Here is a 21,403-nt window from a genome sequence, read left to right as displayed (position 1 = left end):
TATACATAATTTGATTCTCAAAAGTAGAATGCCTGATCTACCAATAGATCTACCTCTACAGCTATAGCAGCTACAACATCAACGGGAAGACGCGGGATGCTTCCCACGCGCTTGCGCTGGGTCTGCTGGAGTCTGGTCATCTTTCCTAACTGTTGTTATGTGATGAAGAAATAAAGCAAGAGTGAGCCTTACAGTTCGCAAGATAATATATAGTGATAACAATAATACAAGTATCTAAATGGATACTTACTAGAATCTTTTATCATGTGTAAGATAATTACTTACTAGATATAAGTAAAAATAACGGATGAAGTTACCAAATACTTCACTATACTTATATCAATTATAAAGTTACTTGAACTACCACTATTCAAAGTATAACGAGCTTTCAACAGTTCATCACATAGATGAGACTACAAGACAAATTTGAATAGATTAAATCTTTGAAGTAGTATTGAAGGAAATCAAGTTATGATATACTTCATTAAGTTCCGATATATATATATCCACATATACATCTTCCTTATACAGTCCCTGAAAACCTCTGTCATGTAAAGTATGAACAGAGTTTGTAACATCCAATAAATTTTTGGAAGGGAAAAAGAATTGTGGCATAAACCCGATATCTTGCTAATCAGGCAAAGATACCAATAAGTAACCTTTTCTACTAGTAGATGGACGAATTCCCTACTGGTCATCACCCTGGTCGCAATAGGACCTTATGCTGGACTGCCACTCAGCCACTTATGCATTTGATGGACTCCCACTGAGCCATTTACACTATCATGGACGCCCACTGAGCCCATGTTGCTTATGCCGACTTGATAGATGGACTTACTTTCCGAACGTTGGGTAAGTAATCAATTCATTTACCAAAACTGCAACCTTGTTGCGAATATAAAATACACCATAGAGCCGGATCCCTTAGGTTTTGAGCGAGTATTTAAATCCCCTTTTTAAAAGGAAGATCTTAAATATAAAAATGAGTTTTGGGATCCGCTCTAACTTTTAAAATCATTTTGAAGACTCGAAAACACTTTAAAGAGTGTTTGGAGTAATGCTGATTTAATGAAGTAAATCAGTCCCAATATATTGAGAAAATATCTGAATATTATTATTTAAATAATATTCCCATAAAGAATAATATTTATACAAATAATTGAAGTAGAAGTTGAAGACTTATACTTGAAATGAGTATTAAATAACCAAAGATATACTTATACGAAAGTACTATCTTTATTTGAATAATCGAAAATAAGTTTGATTATCGAAACATCATTCTTTAATAAAATAAAGAATATTATTAAATAATAAGGGGAGTCATAATACCTCGAATGAATATTATAAATAATATTCATTAAATAAAATAACGGAGTCATACATCCTTAAATGAATATTCAATTAATAATCATTAATAATATAACTGAGTCATAAGCCCTCGAATGAATATTCGAAATAATATTCAATAATAAAATAAAGGAGTCATAAGTCCTCGGATGAATATTCGAAATAATATTCAATAATAAAATAAAGTTAAAGTTATCGAATAAACCTTATTCGATTAATAGTTTTGAAAACTATAACCATATATATATAAAAATATATATATTATACTCGGGAACATCGACTCCCGGTTTAGAAATATGTTCACCTTTTGATCCCCTATACTAAGGGTAAACTCAATACCACTTATCTCTAGCATAGGTATTATGCAACTGTAAGCATTTTAACCAACAGATATATATAATCCAAGAATATGAAACAGGCATGCATATATACCATATCACATGCTAAAATATATCGCAAGAATTTCCTAATAACAAATATGCATTTATCGCAAGATCATGCATATACACATATACATCACAACAACAGTTATAACGGGTAGAAAACTTGCCTGAGCGACTGGGGGTGATAAAAGGCTCGGGACGAGTCTGGTAACCTATAAACAACAAGTAAGTTGGAATTAAACCAAAGTCACTTGTAAATCTATACTTTAACTAACTTAGACTCTAACGCTTGTTTTGCGCTTACTGATTCTCTTAAGTCACTCGAGTACCCTCGGCTCCACCATTTTTAATAATTTAACCATTACGAGTTTTAAGGCGATTCCTTCGCGAGTGTCTTACCAACTGCCTAACACTCTTTCCATAATTGTTTCATACATTAATTAACCCTTTTTGGTCTTTAAACTATGTTTCAAAGTAAGGCGAGGGGAAATGTTTCGTTCGCGAAACGCCGTTACTTAAAACAGTCGTTTCTCCTAAACCGTGCATCGGAATCAAACGAACTACATATCAAAACGAAACTCGTAACATGAACTATCTAAACATGGCAATGGTCATAATCTAGCAGGGAGTTCTCGGGTCCAAATGTTATGAACAAAAGCAGTCTAAAGTAAATCGGACATTACGATGTCTATGTTTACGCGATTTCCCAAATTTAAACCATTCCAAAACCATCACAATTCAACTCCAATCCATTCATACAACCAAAGTCCATCCTTATTACATCATAACATCCCCAATAAGTTCAATATTAACATTTATACTTATGCTTAAGCTTGAATTTAACTATACTTAAGTTCTTTTAACCAAAACAACAAAATTCACCATTCCATTTCACTACCACTCCAACCCAAACTCTAAACCACAAGCATTAAGCTACTATATCACCATAACAATCAAAATCATCTTATTATACAAAGGAATCTAGGGTTTGGAGATGATATACCTTCCTTGAAGTGGTGGGAGTAGCTAGGAAGCCTTAAGAAGCCTTGAGAAGTCTTAGGGATGCTTGGATCTTAAAGGAAAATAAGAAAAAATCAAGTTAAAAACTTTGAAATCACTATTCATTGTCTTCTTCATTGATTTCTTGAAGAAGATTGAGAAAGAATTGAAGGCTTAAACTCATAAGATAGCCATAACTATGCATAAGGATGACTAGGGAATTATCTTACCAATTTAGGAAGCCTTGATCTTGAGTTTTGAAATTCCTTTCTCTTGAAAATGGCAAAAGCCGAGAGCAAGCCTTGGTGATGAAGAATAAAATTTTGTTTTGATGAGAAATGATTTGTTCGGCTTGGTGGATGAAATTAGATTTGTTTTATTTTAGGTCAATTACCCATTTACCCTTAATTTTCTGTGGTTAATATTCCACCACATTTCCTTCCTTCCCATATCATGCTTATGTCATGCTATGATGTCACCTTTCCCTCCTTGTCCTCTTCTCATTGGTTGGGTGACATCATCCTCTCTAATCCCTTTGATTAACTTCCTAATTGTTTGCCTAATGACCGCTGATCTGTTATACGGTTCGCTTAACTTTCGTTTTCGTTTATCGTTTGAGGGATCATACCCGGGATCTTATTACTTAGGTTCCCTTAACCTTTCTCAATATATTATATTCCTTTTATGATCCTCTCTTATAATCCTTTAATTTAAATCCTTTTTATCCTGTTACCTTATACTCAATTCTTTCCGTATCCAGTGGATTTCCGGAAAAAGTCAAAGTGTTCGGAATTGGATTCTGACGATCTTTACATACACTTATATACCATATAGAGTACTAATAAAATCTCAGAATATCCATAACAGAACCCCTACATAGTGTGGCATGAAAAGTTTTCTCATTCAGCTAAAACACTATTCATAAGGGTTACAAAAAGTTGAAAATTTTGGGGGTTATTACAGGAATGGCTTGGTTGACAATTAGATGAGTAGAATTTGGAGAGGTATGGCCTTGCACTTTCTTGTCTCCCAATTACTATTCACTAACTATTCACTTACTATTCACTTACTATTCCACTAACTATTCTAGTTAGCTTCTAATTCCCTAGTTACATCTCCTAACTACTATTTAGCTTGGTTTTGCATGGCCAACTTGCATGGAATTAATTTCTCATTTGATTATTTAACGTACACGCGATTGTCGTTCCATTCCGATAGTTTAATCGTATAATATTTCATCTCGCAGTGAATTCTTTTATCGCTTATAATCCTTTAACCAATTTTATTCCTTTATCTTGATCATAGAAACACCTTGATATAATATTTAATTCATGTAGTATTTCCGATTCTACGCCATTCCTTATGGATACGAAAACACGTAGTATAATCGTGAATCTTCGAATTCCGACGGCTTTTACATTCACTTACTTTCCTCGATAAACAAGAATATGATCTCGGATTTCCAAAATTCCACTATTCATATTTGTGACGAATTCCATACGTACTACATAATTAGTTCCAGTTACTATTCACTGAAGTTTTTAAAATATTATAAAAATCAGGGTTCTTACAGTCTGCCCCCCGTAAAATGATTCCGTCCCGGAATCAATCCACAAATAGATGGGGGTACTTTTCTTGCATGTGACTCTCTAATTCCCAAGTCGACTCCTCGACGTTGTGATGCCTCCATAAGACTCTGACTAGATTGACACTCTTGTTTCGGAGTACTTGCTCTTTTCGGTCAATGATTTCGACTGGCTGCTCAACATAGGACAGATCTGGTTGAAGGTCTACTTGCTCATGCTCCACTATATGTTTGGCATCCGCATTATACTTCCTCAACATTGATACATGAAAAACATTATGAACCTGCTGAAGATTTGGAGGTAAAGCTAACTCGTATGCCACGGGTCCTATCCGTCTTAGAATCTCGAAAGGTCCAATATAACGGGGGCTCAGCTTCCCCTTCTTCCCAAATCTGATCAATCTTTCCATGGTGACACTTTCAGAAATACCTGGTCACCCACTTCATACTCTCTGTCCTTCCGTGCCAGATCGGCGTATTTACGCTGTCGGTCTTGGGCTGCTGTTATGCGTCCTCTGACTAATTGAACTATATCCCTTGTCCTTTGCACCAAGTCGGGACCTAGTAACTTTCTCTCACCAACTTCATCCCAATACAAGGGTGAACGGCACCTTCGGCCATACAACGCCTCGTATGGGGGCATTCCGATACTCGCATGATAACTATTGTTGTAGGCAAACTCTATCAAAGACAGGTGTTCATCCCAAGAACCCTTAAAATCAATTACATACATTCTCAACATGTCCTCCAATGTCTGGATGGTTCGCTCACTTTGTCCATCTGTTTGTGGATGATAAGCGGTGCCCATGTTTAGTTTGGTTCCTAGGCATTCCTGAAAGCTCCTCCAAAATCTGGAGTTGAATCGTGGATCTCGGTCAGATACGATAGCTACTGGCACTCCATGTCTTACCACAATTTCCTTAATGTATAGCTCCGCTAATCTATCCACTGTGTAGGTTTCCTTGATTGGAAGAAAGTGCGCTGACTTGGTTAGTCGGTCGACAATTACCCATATTGCATCATGGTTAGTCTTAGTTCGGGGTAATCCTACCAAAAAATCCATAGCTATTTGCTTCCATTTCCACATCGGAATTTCTAAGGGTTGCAAGAGTCCGCTTGGTCGCTGGTGTTCTGCCTTTACTCTCTGACAAGTCATACACTTACTGACCCGCTCCGCTACATCCTTCTTCATGTTAGGCCACCAATAGTACTCCTTCAAATCTTGGTACATTTTGGTGCTTCCTGGGTGGACCATATATCTAGAGCTGTGTCCTTCACGCAAAATTTCATTCTTTAATTCTTGGATGTTAGGGACCCATATCCTGTAGGCATGCCTCCTAATTCCCTTCTCGTCTAGGTCACACTTGGCCTCCTCTCCGCTTACCAGTTCCTTGTTCTCCCTCAACACTATTTCTTGGCATCGCCTAATCTTTTCCAGTAGCTCCGGTTGCATAACCATCTCATACAAACCTTCGGTCCCTGGCTCAGCGACCTTGACCTCAATCTCTAACTTGTCAAATTCTCAGATCAAATCCTCTGACGTAGTGATCTTTTTCAATCTTTCCTTACGACTAAGGGCATCAGCCACCACATCGGCCTTCCCCGGGTGATAAAGAATTTCACAGTCGTAGTCCTTAATCAATTCTAACCACCTTCTCTGCCTCATGTTTAGATCTTTCTGGGTGAAGATATATTTAAGACTCTTGTGGTCAGTATAAATCTCACACTTTTCTCCGTATAGGTAATGTCTCCACATCTTAAGGGCAAACACTATGGCGGCTAATTCTAAGTCATGGGTGGGGTACCTCATTTCATATTCCATTAATTGCATGGATGCATAGGCAATCACCTTACCGTGCTGCATCAGCACACATCCCAAACCTTTATGGGACGCATCACTATAAATCACAAAGTTCCCTTTTATCGTCTGGTAGGGCCAGCACTGGGGCCGATACCAACCTTTTCTTCAATTCTTGGAAACTCTCCTCACATTTCTCTGTCCAAACAAACTTTTCTGTTTCCGAGTAAGTCTAGTCAACGGGCCTGCTATCTTGGCGAAATCCTTTACAAACCTTCGATAATACCCGGCCAGTCCAATAAAGCTTCTTACCTCGGTGGGCGTGGTTGGTTATTCCCAATTTGAGACAGCTTCTATCTTTGCAGGGTCTACGAGAATTCCTTCCTTACTAATCACATGACCCAAAAACTGAACTTCTTTCAACCAAAATTCACACTTTGAGAATTTGGCATACAATTTTTCTTTCCGCAAGATTTCCAATACTATCCTGAGGTGTTCTGCATGTTCCTCCTCCGATCTAGAGTAAATTAGAATATCATCAATGAAGACTATCACACATTCATCCAGATACTTCTTAAAGACTCTGTTCATCAGATCCATGAAAGCCATGGGCACATTAGTCAAACCAAATAACATAACTAGGAACTCATAATGTCCGTACCTAGTGTAAAATGCAGTCTTAGGTATATCTTCCGGTTTGATCTTAAGTTGATGATAACCTGTCCTAAGGTCAATCTTGGAAAAACACGTTACATCCTTTAGTTGGTCAAAGAGGTCATCTATTCTTGGCAATGGGTACTTTTTCTTAATGGTCAGCTTGTTCAGCTCTCGATAATCGATGCACAGTCTCATGCTGCCGTCCTTCTTCTTCACAAATAGTACGGGTGCACCCCACGGGGATACGCTCGGTCTAATCATTCCTTTATTCAATAGATCTTGCAATCGATCAGCCAACTCTTTCATTTCGACGGGGGCCAAACGATATGGGGCCTTTGATACTGGTGCCGTGTCGGGAGCTAAATTAATGGCAAATTCTATCTCCCGATCCGGGGGTAGTCCGGGAAGATCCTTGGGAAATACATCCTCAAACTCATTAACAACATGTATGGTGTGGATCTCAGGGGCTTCTCGTTTGGTATCCACTACGTAAGCCAAGTAGGCCTTACATCCTTGCCTTAAAAGTCTCTTGGTCTGCACCATAGTTAGAAATTTCTTGGTTTGTCATTGCCCCTTAATTATTATATTCTTACCACTAGGTGTTTTCAATTTTACTTTCTTCCCCTTGCAATCAATCTGGGCATGGTTTCTAGATAGCCAATTCATTCCTAATATCACATCAAACTCCCCCAATCGAAAGGGAATTAAATCTACTGGGTATCTCACTCCGTCTAATTCTAGGTTGCAGTTAGCATAAACTTGATTTATAAGGATAATCTCTTGATTAGCTATTTCCACTTGCAAAGATTCTTTCAAAGGTTCTACTTTTAAGTTCAATTTTTCAGCAAATTCCTTAGATATGAAAGACTTAGTAGCTCCAGAATCAAATAGCACATTGGCGGGATTGGAGTTTAGGAGGAGCGTACCTGCTAAAACATTGGTGTTCCTCACGGCATCTTTCATAGTCATATTAAAGGTCCTGGCAGTCGGCACTATGTTAGATACAGCTACACTACCCCTTGAGCTAGATGGGGCTGCCGCAGGGCAGTCCTTCCTCATGTGTCCTGTCTTTCCGCACTGGAAACACTTAGCCGCTTCCTGGTTACAAGATGTGGCATAGTGCCCTACCTTACCACATTTAAAGCATGTCACCGGTTTCTGCATATATTGCCCAGAATGCTTCTTATCACAGCTCTTGCATTCTGGCAGAGGAGGTCGTGGTTGGCTATGATAAGACATTCTCGTCTGGTTCCCGCTCCAGGCCACACTCACGCTCCCTGATCCCCCGAATCCTGTACTGCGGTTGGGTTGGGAGGCCGTCCCCCTGACAAACTTACTAGGGAAGCTCCCCCCTCCCACACTCCTGCTTTGACCATCAAACCTTCGCTTCTTAGTTTGCTTCATTTTCTGGCTCATTTCACACCCTGTTTAAGCTACTGTGGCCTTCTGTACTAGGGGGGCATAGTCAGTTATCTCTAGAATTGCCAGCTTGTTCTGAATCCACTGCTTCAATCCCTGTTGAAATCTCTCAGCCTTTTGCTCTTCGGTGCCCACCAGCTGTGGCACAAACCACAACAATTCTGTGAACTTAGCTTCATATTCCGCTATGCTCATATTTTCTTGTTTCAACTTTAGGAACTTTCGCTGCATTTGAACCTCCATAAACTTTGGGACATACTTCTTTAAAAACAACTCAGTGAATCTTTCCCAAGTAACAATCCCTTGGAGCTGCATATTTTTCTTGGCTTCCCACCAATAGTTAGCCTCACCCTTTAAGAGATAAGTGGCAAAATTAGTCTTGTGGGCTTCCTCAGTGCCAATTCGCTCAAAGGTCTTTTCTACCTCTTTTAGCCAAGCCCTGGCTTGAACTGGGTCAGTAACACCGTGAAACTCTGGGGGCTTGACCGACTTGAAAGATTTAAATGCATTAGCCATGGCCTGCTGGGGTTGCTGGGGTGGTCGTTGCTGTTGCAGGTTTTGCCTCAGCAGTTCTACAAACTGCTCAATAGGGTTCACTGGCATTTCCATCCCCTGAGTATCTTCAGCCTCTGACTCTTCATAGTCCTCATCATCATACTCATTTCGTTCTTCATTAATTCTTAATGGTGGGGTCTGTGCTCGATGCCCTTGTTCATTATTACTGCCCTGGCCGCCAGATGCATCCGGGCGAGTTCTTGTTACTATTCTCCTTGGCGGAATTTTCCTGTTACATAAACTTATTTAGGTTGTTTTCATTTGCCAATTCTCATGCTTCCTGATTTGTTATGACAGTATGTAATTATGCAGGTATGAAAGAAGATTAAACCACAATCTAGAAATCGCAACTAATCAACACGATAATTATACATAATTTGGCCATAAGCCAGGTCTGGGTACAACATACTGAATAATAAAAGTACAATCTGCCTTAATACAATAATCCTTAGCTGGTGGCACTATCAAAGATAACAACCAAAACAACTATCACAAAACAACTAAGTACCACCGTTGAGGAACAACAACCAACTACTACCAGTATCCACTAGCCACGAGCAACATCACGAATCCACCTTATAGCGCGGATCACAACCCTGATAACCTCGCGCCTACTCACCAAGTCACGTTATGGGGATAAGCGGTGAATCCTACCGATGGTCCTCTGCTCTATGCGGCGAATGGTCCTGCGCACGCGTCAGGCGCTGGGGTATCCCCGCCTGCCTCGGGCCTCTATCCTCATGTGCCGCTCGATGGAAAGCTGGTCCCTCAGCTCGGCAATACGGGCCACAGCTGCTGTCAGATCAGTAGCATAACGACCTACCACCCAGTCGTGAACTGCTAGGGATATGACTGTTAGGGATGGTGGAAGTGGGGAATCTGCAGGAGTCGCTGCCACGCCATCAAGAATAGGGTCCATGTCATCATTGGTCTCAGTCCGCGCGGGACTATCTGGTACAGGGGACGGGATGGGTGTCCTCACTGGGGTGGCTGCCCCTAACTCCGCCTCTAACTCCTCAGTCAGTGTTGTGACTCTGGCCTACAGAGCTATCATCCTATCCATCAAATCTGCTACTCCCGTCTCATTCTCGAGCTCAGCGACTCGAGCCTGGGCTGCTGAGATCCGATGTAGCAAACACTCTATCGACCTCTGATGCACATCCACCCTCATCATCTCTGAAGATGGAACCTCCGTGCTGCCGTATGGAATATCCTCAGGAGGGGCTATCTCAGTGTCTGGCTCAGTGAGGTCCTCCTCCGGGTCCTCCTCAGGGTCAGTCTCCGGGTACTCGAATACCTCTAAGCCCACAGTGGGGGCAGGGTCAGCTACCTCGATCTCAGCTAAAAGGGCCTCATCATGCTCTCTCTCGTACGCCTCTACAGCCTCAGGGTCTAACACATCGGGTACCTACAAGTCATTTAACACACGCGTTACTATCCTTGGATACTTAAATCACCCCTAAGGGTTCTTAATATCAGTGCTACCCTCGTAGCCCGACTACGAACTCTATGTGAGTTCTAGTTCATTGATTCAGTTGATTCGCCTAACGTTTCTGAGACTTATAACCTAGGGCTATGATACCATTTCTGTAACACGCCCAAATTCAAGGTCGGGAAATCGGGTTGTTACGATCACTTAATATTGTCTGATAAATAATTAATCCTTTTTTACCTCATTACTCGACCTTTTAACCAAACTCACACACACACAGGTTATATGCTCAGAAATATTACTAAATTAACGTTAAAGTATTTAAGTTATTACAGACCAAAGGAAATTATCTCAAAAGAGTGAACGCCGAGAACAGCTCTACATGAGACTGGCTCGGGCCACAAATGGTCTTGATTCAAGTACTCAAAAGGAAACTATCTCTATTCGTCTACCTGAGGTGGCTGGCGGACGAACAGTCTACGGTACTCACGTGTGTCCCCTACCCGCTTACGGGCAGTCGTCCTGGTTTGGGCCATGCTTATAATCTGTTGTGATATGATATTTATAAAAGAAAGAGTGAGCACTAATGCTCAGCAAGATATAAATATCCAATATCTAAATATAATCATTTAGGAAAAAAACCATTAAGCTTTGTATATCCAAGGTTTCTAAAAGTTTATATGCTTCTCAATTTTATGAAAAACTCAACTTTAAATGTATCAGTTTAATTAGTTTATACTCGTACTCATTTCATCTCAAATTCTCAATATGATGCTTGAACCAAGATTCTCGAACGGATGTGATATATATTTATCAACAACCTTATTTAAAACTCAGCCTTATCGGCCTTCTGCTGTAGGTTTCACAACAATTTATCCAAAGTGGAGGAAAGGCACTATACTAGAATAAACCACGTACCGGTGATCAGCCGAGTACGAAATTTTCTCTACTAGTAGAAGGAATACAAACCTAGCCGCCTTTGGGCTTATCAAGACATTACACGATGGTTGCTCATTTCCGTGCAAGTCCAAAGTCAATAGTCACAGAGACCATATAACTGTATACTACGCCACTCCGCGCATGGTCACTACCCAATACCTCTCCGTTCCGGGTAGGCCACATTCCAGTCCCAAAACAATTATATAATTTACATAAAATCCTTTATCGAAGGAATAGATCGTTCTTAGTTGACCTTTATATAAGGTAATTTATTCGTCACTTTTATTACAATTGTTCCTTGGGAGTTGTCGGAGTTTTGAATTTTTAAAACTCATTTTCAAACCCTTAACCGTAGTAGAGTTTTACATATATTGCTCACTTGTTTTTCATTGAGCGAGGAAGCAAAACCTTCATGCTTCTAGACTAAGTTCCCTAAGGTTTTGATAAGTTTTAGATGATTGATCTCTTCCGAGAATTTTGAATAATTTAGAAAGTATCCTTGGGAACTATGTCTATTTTTAAATGATTTTTAGAAGTACGGAATATTAAATATTTACAGTCTCCTAACATTTTTAAGAAGGGTTCAATGAATTGATAAAACCTTATGTACAAAATGTTTCTCAATATGGTTCAATGAATTGATAAAAATCTCAATTAAATACTTAAGACAGGATTCGACATCTTATAATTATCCTCCGAATGGTTACATACGTTTTAGTTAGAGTGAATTGATTTAAAAACTTTTCAATATCTCTTCTAGTATTTTCCGGATATTTTAGTAACTCTTTAGGTAATAATTATAAATAAATAATCAAGTAGGATATCCCTTGAGTGAATATTCGATTATCTCTTTTGATTATAAATCAAATCTCGATCGTTCGCTTAATATGTATGTTACGCGAGAGTACTTTGTTTATTGAAATTGAAATCTTCCACGTCCGGCTCGTTCCGGGATTAAATCGATTTAAAAATATCTCCGACTCCCACTATCTTGTATTATATTAAAATTACGTTTCAATTTCTCTAACTTGTATAAAACGAAGTTCGTTTTCGTAAACAGTCGCATAATTGGAATGTATTGATATCACAGACAAGCATATATTTTCGAACTGTAAATCATGGCATCAATATCACAACAGTATATATAGCATGGATAATTCGTGTTAGGGTTTCGTAAACTTGCCTCGAGTGCTAGGAGTGGTATGGTTTCGGGGCTTTTGTTGGCGATCTAAAATCAATAACCAACGATCTTAGTTAGTACACGATTATCGATTTGCTTCACTAAAACATTTTTATAAAATCGAAAAATTAATATTTTCTTAAAATTATTTTTGGAAAGTCTTCCTTGCTGCATTATTTAATTATCATGATTTTTCCAAATTTTCGAAATCATTTTTAGCCTTTCAAAATTATCAAGCAAGTGGCCTATGTGCAGTTGGCTTTTCGTATGAATGCTCTACACTAAAACGGTCATAACTTCTAAACGGTAAATCCCCTCGCGACGATCCACACATGTACAGAAACTAAAAATCAAGATCTACGCAGTCATGGCCAGTGACTCACAAAATTCAAACATTTACATGGCCGAATACACTGCAGAAGGCAGACCAAGTGCAATAGGCTCCACATTTCATTTCTACTACTTGTTCTTGACACAATCACTACTTATGACCAACACAACACTTCTTACTTCTCAACATCCACCCACATACACCTTATATACTTTATCTAGCATCACATACAAGCATCACAACTCAAAAACTCAAGTACTTAGCAAGAATATGAGCAAAACAACCTTGCACATACACAAACTCTTGGATCTTGACACTACACCATAAATAACTCTTAAACTCACCCTTAAAACTTTAAAGAGTTGGAAGTTATACCTTCTTGAGCACTAGGAGGGTTAGTACTAAGATTATTAGGGCTTGGTTTGCTTGAAAAACACTTAGAAGGCCTAGATCCTTAAGAAACAAAACCAAGAAACCAAGTTAGTCAAAACAGCCCCTAAAGTTCTTGAACTTCAAGAATTTGTTTCTCACAAACCATTAAGAATTTGGCCATGAAATCATAGACATAACTTTACTAGGATGTAAGGAACTTTGTGAATTTTTATAGAATTTATAATAAAGGGAAGGATGGAGAAGTGAAGTGAGGAAGAGAACTCTTTTCCTTTTTCTGCACAACAGGCCGAGAGCAAAAGGGAAGGGGGGTTTGGCTTGATTTTTGTTAAAGTGATGGAGTGTGTAAGATGAGTTTGATAGTGTGTATATATGGGCATAATAATCAGCAAAAGGAATGGCTTGGTTGACAATTAGATGAGTAGAATTTGGAGAGGTATGGCCTTGCACTTTCTTGTCTCCCAATTACTATTCACTAACTATTCACTTACTATTCACTTACTATTCCACTAACTATTCTAGTTAGCTTCTAATTCCCTAGTTACATCTCCTAACGACTAGTTAGCTTGGTTTTTCATGGCCAACCTGCGTGGAATTAATTTCTCATTCGATTATTTAACGTACACGGGATTGTCGTTCCATTCCGATAGTTTAATCGTATAATATGTCGTCTCGCAGTGAATTCTTTTATCGCTTATAATCCTTTAACCAATTTTATTCCTTTCTCTTGATCATAGAAACACCTTGGTATAATATTTAATTCACGTAGTATTTCTGGTTCTACGCCATTCCTTACAGATATGAAAACATGTAGTATAATCGTGAATCTTCGAATTCCGGCGGCTTTTACATTCACTTATTTTCCTCGATAAACAAGAATATGATCTCTGATTTCCAAAATTTCCACTATTCATATTTGTGACGAATTCCATACGTACTACATAATTAGTTCCAGTTACTATTCACTGAAGTTTTTAAAATATTACAAAAATCAGGGTTCTTACAATAAGCAGTACTCATGTTTAATTTAGTTCCAAGACATTCTTGAAATTGTCTCCAAAATCTTGAATTGAAACGGGAATCTCGATCAGACACGATAGATATTGGACTCCATGTCGCATCACAATTTCCTTGAGATACAAGTGCACTAACTTGTCGAGTGAAAATCTTTCGTTAATTGGTAGAAAATGTGCCGACTTCGTTAGTCTGTCAATGATTACCCATATCGCATCATGATTAGCTTTAGTCCTTGGTAGTCCTACCACAAAATCCATCGCTAGATGTTCCCATTTCCATTTTGGAATATCTAATGGTTGTAATAATCCATTCAGACGTTGATATTCCGCTTTAACTCGCTGGCATGTATAGCATTTACTTACCCATTCTGCTATCTCTTTCTTCATGTTCAGCCACCAAAAGTTTTCCTTTAGATCGCGATACATTTTTGTACTTCCTGGATGAATTGAATACTTCAAACTGTGCGCATCTCGCAATATTTCTTCTTTTAATTCTGCCACGTTAGGGATCCTGATTCTTGATGCAAAGTGTAGAATTCCTTCATTATCCTTTTGAGTTGTGATTTCTTCTCCGGTTAAGTCGTCATCTTGACTCATCACTTCTTCTTGGCAACGGCGAATCTTTTCTAATAACTCCGGTTGAAAAGTCATAGCGTAGATAGCTTCTATAGATTCATTGGGAACACAAATTTTGATTTCCAACTTGTCGAATTCCTTGGCCAATTCTTCGCATGAAGTTAACAAATTCAATCTTTCTTTCCTGCTCAGCGCATCTGCCACAACATTTGCTTTCCCTGGATGATAACTGATCATAACCTCATAATCTTTAATCAATTTCAGCCATCGACGTTGTCTCATGTTCAGTTCCTTTTGCGTAAAGATGTACTTTAAACTTTTATGATCTGTGTAGTTTTCGCATTTTTCATCGTAGAGATAGTGTCTCCAAAGTTTCAAGACAAATACGATCGCTGCTAATTCCAGGTCATGAGTAGGATATTTCTGTTCATGAGGTTTGAGTTGTCTCGAAGCATATGCAATGATGTTACCGTGCTGCATCAGTACACATCCTAATCCGCGATATGAAACGTCGCTGTAAATGACAAAATTCCAATGCTCGTCTGGTAATATGAGTACTGGTGCGGTTACTAACCGATTCTTCAGCTCTTGAAAACTTCCTTCAGATTTGTCGTCCCATACGAACTTTTCACTTTTTCGAGTTAACTTGGTCAACGGCGTTGCTATTTTCGCAAAATCTTTAACAAATCTTCTATAATATCCTGCCAATCCCAAGAAACTTCGAACTTCTGTCGGTGTCTTTGGTCTTTCCCAATTTAACACAGCTTCAATCTTTGCTGGATCGACTTGGATGCCTTCTCTACTGATGATGTGCCCTAGGAATTGTACTTCCTTTAACCAAAATTCACATTTCAAGAATTTCACGTACAGTTGTTCTTTCCTCAGAATTTCCAAAGCAATCCTCAAGTGCTCAGCATGCTCTTCTTCCGTCTTTGAGTAAATCAAGATGTCATCAATAAATACGATCACGAATCTGTCCAAGTATTTCTTGAATACCCTGTTCATCAGATCCATGAATGATGCTGGCGCGTGTTAGGGCAAAAACACGTGCTAATATTCACGCAAGTATAAGCGTTCAAAAGTAGTATAAGATATAAATCAGATTCGTTCCCACATAGACTCGTTTAGATTAAGTTCAATTTATGCACCTATGCAACAATGTATGGTTATTGCTCAATGCTAAGACAAATAACAAATTGGGTTTTTATTAAACTAAGATATTAACTAACATGCAATTGGCTACGAGAATAAAAGATTAAATAAACTATATAAGACAAACATGGGATTCTAACTTCATTAAATACTTCATTCAATAGCCTTTTCGTTCTTAACCTTAGCATGTAATGGTGATGACACTAATCAGATAACACGAAACTGATAAACGCCAACTTTCATTTCACGAGTACCATTCGACCAGACATCCACAAAAGAGATAGAAACTGAATAGGCACCAATTATATTGAGACCCTATATGTCTATAGAATTTGACAACATAACAGTTTAAGCACAAGTTATCTATCTTGATTACATAGGGCAAGTAAAACGGTTAGAGTTACCTACAAATCATGCATACAATACATGAACCTATGCTAGCATGGCAAGTTCTAGACCTCTATATTCACTGTCGCTTCAATAGAGATTAACACGCTATCTTATATGTTAGCTACACAAATAAGACGAATAAGCACAACCAATACTAGGATATCAATCAATCACTACACACCAAGATATCGAAACAAATTAATTATTGAACTCATCGTCACCATGGCTTCCAATGAAAGCATGGTATAAACAAGGTCTTAATAAACTGAATAATAATTAAAGTACGAATAAACGAGATCTAGTTTCAACGAGAACGAAAACGAGCATCCAAAGTTACAACTAATTCAAAGAATCACAAGTTGAAAACAAGATCTTCTTTTTCGGAGTTATTCTGTGCTTCTAGGTCTTCTCCCTGGTATCCCAATCTTCCCGGATGATGAAAACCTTTTTTTAAGTATATATACGCCCCTAGTGGACCTGGACCCTTAAAATCGTCAAATTCCACTCAAAAAAGGCTTTTTCAGCGAAATCAGCGACCAACTACGCCCTGAGCGGCCGCTCAGCTCTCCTGAGCGGGCGCTCAGCTCTCCCGAGCGGGCGCTCAGCTCTCTGGGCGGCCGCTCAGCTCTCCTGCTGAGCGGGCGCTCAGCGCCTGTGTGGAAAAATTTCTGATGAATCTTGTTTTGGCCATAACTTGAGTTCTACTCGTCAGAATTAGGCGATTCAACTGCCCACGCGAAGCTATTGAGATTCTCTACAACTTGACAATGGCCTTGGATTACAATTTTGATCACTTTATATATTTTTTCTTTAAAAACTGATTTCTTCATATAACTGATACCTGAAATGCAATAACACAAAACACATCAAAATACCAACAACTTGAGTCCAAAACACCAATTTAAGCTTGTAATTAAGTATTCCAAGTGGATATAAAATCCACTTATCACACCCCCAAACTTGAATCGATGTTTGTCCTCAAGCATAAACAGACTCAAAACTACAAAACAAACCTAATGCATGAATGCAACTACGTGAATGCAACTAAATGATAATGCGATCGATCCCCTCAGAATAACCATAACCAAATGAATAAGCCAATGCCTCTAAGAATTCAATGACTTTAAACAGAGCTCAAATAAATCCCACAAACCAACTCACAAACCAGAAACGTGCGTGTGTGGAATGCTTAACAGATATCTCTCGATACTAGATCAATAACCATAACTTATCTATCATCGAAACAATCAAAAGTTTATAAACAGAATAGACAATAAACTCATTATGACTCACAAAACCTCCTTTCTACTAGAGTTATACAAGGATTCACACTTTTATTGAACACATAGCAAAGATGCTTATTTGACCGTGCAATGAATGAGGTCCACAAAAGACTTATGCAATAATACTCATGTAGCGAGCGTTAGGTTAGCGGATCCCAAACTATAAAAGCCTTAGGTCGCTAGGCACAAAGTCCCCTAAGAACTTAATAACTCGAGTATTAAAGAGCTCACTCTTGATCAGTTATGCATAAACACATACTTTTTTTCTTTTTCTTTTTTTCTTTTTTTTCAACAATTTCTGAATGAGTGCGTTTCACTCCATCTCATTCAACCCTAGACTACTCATAAAAATATGAGCCGGCTACTAGACATTTGACGCCTAGCCTTACAACAACTAGCAATGAAATCCAAGTTTTTCTCCAGATAAAAAAATCAGTGTTTTTACGTCATTACGAGAATATCACAAATTCTAAATATAACCAAGTGATTAAATCTCAACAACAAACAAGTATGATTATGATCTAGATCAAAAGCAACCCTATAAGACTTGTAAAAATATTTGTTTTCGACATGCAAATCAATTCATTAAGACTTAAACATCCCTCTATTCGTCATCACCATACTGAAATCAACATCAACTTATCAAATATCATTATTCATCTTAAAGGATCATGCTAAATATACATGCAAATGAAACTATATGAAATCACATAAAAACAAACAAATATGTCCTAAATGAACAAACATGTAAAAATATGAATGAACTACAACTAAACATGCAATATAAATCTATATGAATCCATAAGAACACACACTACTAATCCTTACATTATCACCCCCAAACTTAAAATTTTCAATGTCCTCATTGAAGGTAATAATAAGGATTTTAGGCATACCTAGTCATCGGAAAGATCACCCTCTTCGGGAGGAGGATCAGGTGGCCAATCAACCTTGCCACTAGTGTCTCAGAAAATAGTACCGAAAGTGAGTGTCAAATCTTCATCAAAATATCGGTGGATGACATGCATGGACTCCATACGCCTAGTCAATCTTCTATACTGGTAATCACTAACACCAGTCTTATCAACTGCCTGTGGCACATGAAAAGAACCCTCTAAAGGCACGAGAGGATCCGTTCGTCCATCCTCTATATCATCAAAAATATATCTCAACCCCTTGTCAGGGGGTACACCTAAGAATGCATAACTCAAGTGATCTGGTAGAGGGTTGAGCTCAAGTGTGGGAGCTTCTTGAATAAATGGTTCAAAACGCTCCTGAGAAATTTTTAGCTCTGCTAACCCAAGAGAATCGAATGGCATATCCAACTTCCTCTTCCACAGAGGTGCATTCAAAACCTGTAGTTTCTCTACTTTAAAGCACTCCTCTTTAGTTGTGGGTAACTTTATTTCCTTGAACACATTAAAAGTGACCTTTTAATCGTAAACCTTCATCGAAAGCTCTCATTTTTGTACATCGATCATAGTTCGGCCTGTAGCTAAGAATGGTCTTCCCAAGATAATGGGAATCTTCATATCTTCCTCAAAATCAAGAATTACAAAGTCAGTAGGGAAGAAGAGTTTATCCACCTTGACCAAGACATCCTCCACTATACCTCGTGGATAAGCGATGGAACGGTCAGCTAGTTGTAATAACATGTATGTTGGTTTCGGATCAGGCAGACCAAGCTTCTTGAAGATAGATAAGGGCATCAGATTGATGCTAGCTCCTAAATCACATAAACACTTGTCGAATGACAAGTTTCCGATGGTGCAAGGAATAGTGAAGCTTCCAGGATCTTTAAGCTTCAGAGGCAACTTCTGTTGTAGTACATCATTGCATTCCTCCGTGAGAGCAACAGTCTCTAAGTCATCGAACTTCACTTTTCGAGAGAGAATACCTTTCATAAACCTCGCATAGCTAGGCATCTGTTCAAGAGCTTCAGCGAAAGGTATGTTGATATGAAGTTTCTTGAACACCTCCAAAAACTTCTCAAACTGCTTATTCGGCTTTTTTTTCTGCAACCTCTTAGGAAAAGAAGGTAGAGGATAGATCTGTTTCTCCCCTGTATTACCCTCAGGAGGAGTGTGTTCCATAGTAGTCTTTCTTGGTTCCACCTCTGCTTCCTTCTGTACTTCTTCTTCAGCCACAACTGCAGATTCTAGAACTTGAGACTTTTTAGGCTCTTCGTCTTGTTGAATTTGAGGGCTTGCGACCTTTACAGACCTTAAGGTGATGGCATTCACCTGTTCTTCAACTTCCCTCTTTCCTGGATTTGTTTCTATATCACTAGGAAGCGTTCCTGGTGGTCGATTCAATAAGGCGTTAGCAATTTCCCCTATCTGGTTCTCTAGATTCTAAATAGAAACAGCCTGGCTTTGGCATATAAGAGCCTGGTTTTTGCACATAAGCCGCAACTCCTCCAATTCAGATTTTTCATTCGAAGATAGACCTGCATCATGAGTTTATTGTTGAAGTTGGAGTTGTTTTCTTGGTGCAAATTATTGTTGAAAACCAGGAGGGTTGAATTGTTTTGCTCCAAACTGCTGGAACGGCTGTTGCATCGCATTCTGATTGTTGCTCCAGCTGAAGTTAGGATGATTCCAGTTGTCAGGATAATAAGTGGCAGGAACTTGCTGCTACGATCTCTGAAAGTTGCTCACAAACTGAACTGATTCACTAGATATAGCGCATTGCTCTATCGCATGCGGACCTGCACACAGCTCACAAACACTGGTTATCTGCTTAACACCATAGTTAGCCAGAGAATCGATCTTCATAGACAACACCTTCAGTTGAGCAGTGATAGCCATAGTTGTATCCACCTCAAGAACTCTTGCTACCTTGCCCTGTGGATATCTCTGGGTTGGATATTGATATTCATTAGCAGCCATCAGTTCAATTAGATCATAAGCTTCCTTATAGCTCTTTTCCCATAATGCTCCGCCTGATGCTGCATCGAGCATGGGTCTGGACTGTGCTCCCAATCCATTCTAAAACAAGTGATGATCATCCAATTAGGAATTCAATGATGAGGACACTTCCTAAGCATCTCCTTGTAGCGCTCCCAAGCTTCACTTAGCGATTCTCCCATTTGCTGCGCAAATTGAGTAATAGCATTCCTGAGTGCAGTTGTCTTTGCCATAGGGAATAATTTAGTAAGAAACTTTTGAGCAAGATCTTCCCAAGTAGTAATCGAACCAGCTGGTAGAAAGTGTAACCAGCTCTTAGCCTTGTCCCTCAGAGAGAATGGGAACAGTCTCAGCTTCACAGCATCTTCATAAACACCGTTGAACTTGAAGGTGTCACAGATCTCAATTAAATCCCTAATGTGCATATTGGGATCTTCCGTTGGAGAACCCCCCAACTGGACTGAATTCTGCATCCATTGAATTATGCCAGGCTTGATCTCAAAGGTATTAGCTGTGATAGCTGGCCAGACAATGCTAGATTGAATGTCATTGATCTTGGGTTGAGAAAAATCCATCAAGGCTCTCGTTCATGCTGCTGGATCTCCCATTGTACTGAGTACCTGAAACACAAACAAATAAACCATGAAAGTAAAAGAATCCGAGTCAGTGAACTTTAACGACCACTGATGACAAGCACATAAACTAAATATTAACACCGAGTCCCCGGCAGCGGCGCCAAAAACTTGTCAGGGTAAAAACACGCGCTAATATTCACGCAAGTACACGCGTTCGTAAGTCGTATAAGATATAAATCAGATTCATTCCCACAGAGACTGGTTTAGGTTAAGTTCAATTTATGCACCTATGCAACAATGTATGGTTATCGATCAATGCTAAGACAAATAACAAATTGGGTTTTTATAAAACTAAGATATTAACTAACATGCAATTAGCTACGAGAATAAAAGATTGAATAAACTATATAAGACAAACATGGGATTCTAACTTCATTAAATACTTCATTCAATAGCCTTTTCGTTCTTAACCTTAGCATGTAATGGT

At 38.8% G+C, this 21,403-nt stretch overlaps 1 non-coding gene across 1 annotated transcript; it reads left to right on the top strand.

Moving 5' to 3' along the window:
• The first annotated feature begins 20,452 nt into the window (after positions 1-20,452).
• LOC141663272 (small nucleolar RNA R71) lies at positions 20,453-20,559 on the top strand. The gene has a single exon (XR_012551349.1). It is a non-coding gene; the product is annotated as a small nucleolar RNA R71 (small nucleolar RNA).
• The last annotated feature ends 844 nt before the right edge of the window (positions 20,560-21,403 follow it).

The sequence above is a fragment of the Apium graveolens genome, chromosome 5, assembly GCF_009905375.1.
Source record: "Apium graveolens cultivar Ventura chromosome 5, ASM990537v1, whole genome shotgun sequence".
Taxonomy (NCBI): domain Eukaryota; kingdom Viridiplantae; phylum Streptophyta; class Magnoliopsida; order Apiales; family Apiaceae; genus Apium; species Apium graveolens.
The sequence above is the reverse complement of the archived record's forward strand: the minus strand, read 5'-3'. Positions and strand labels throughout refer to the sequence as shown.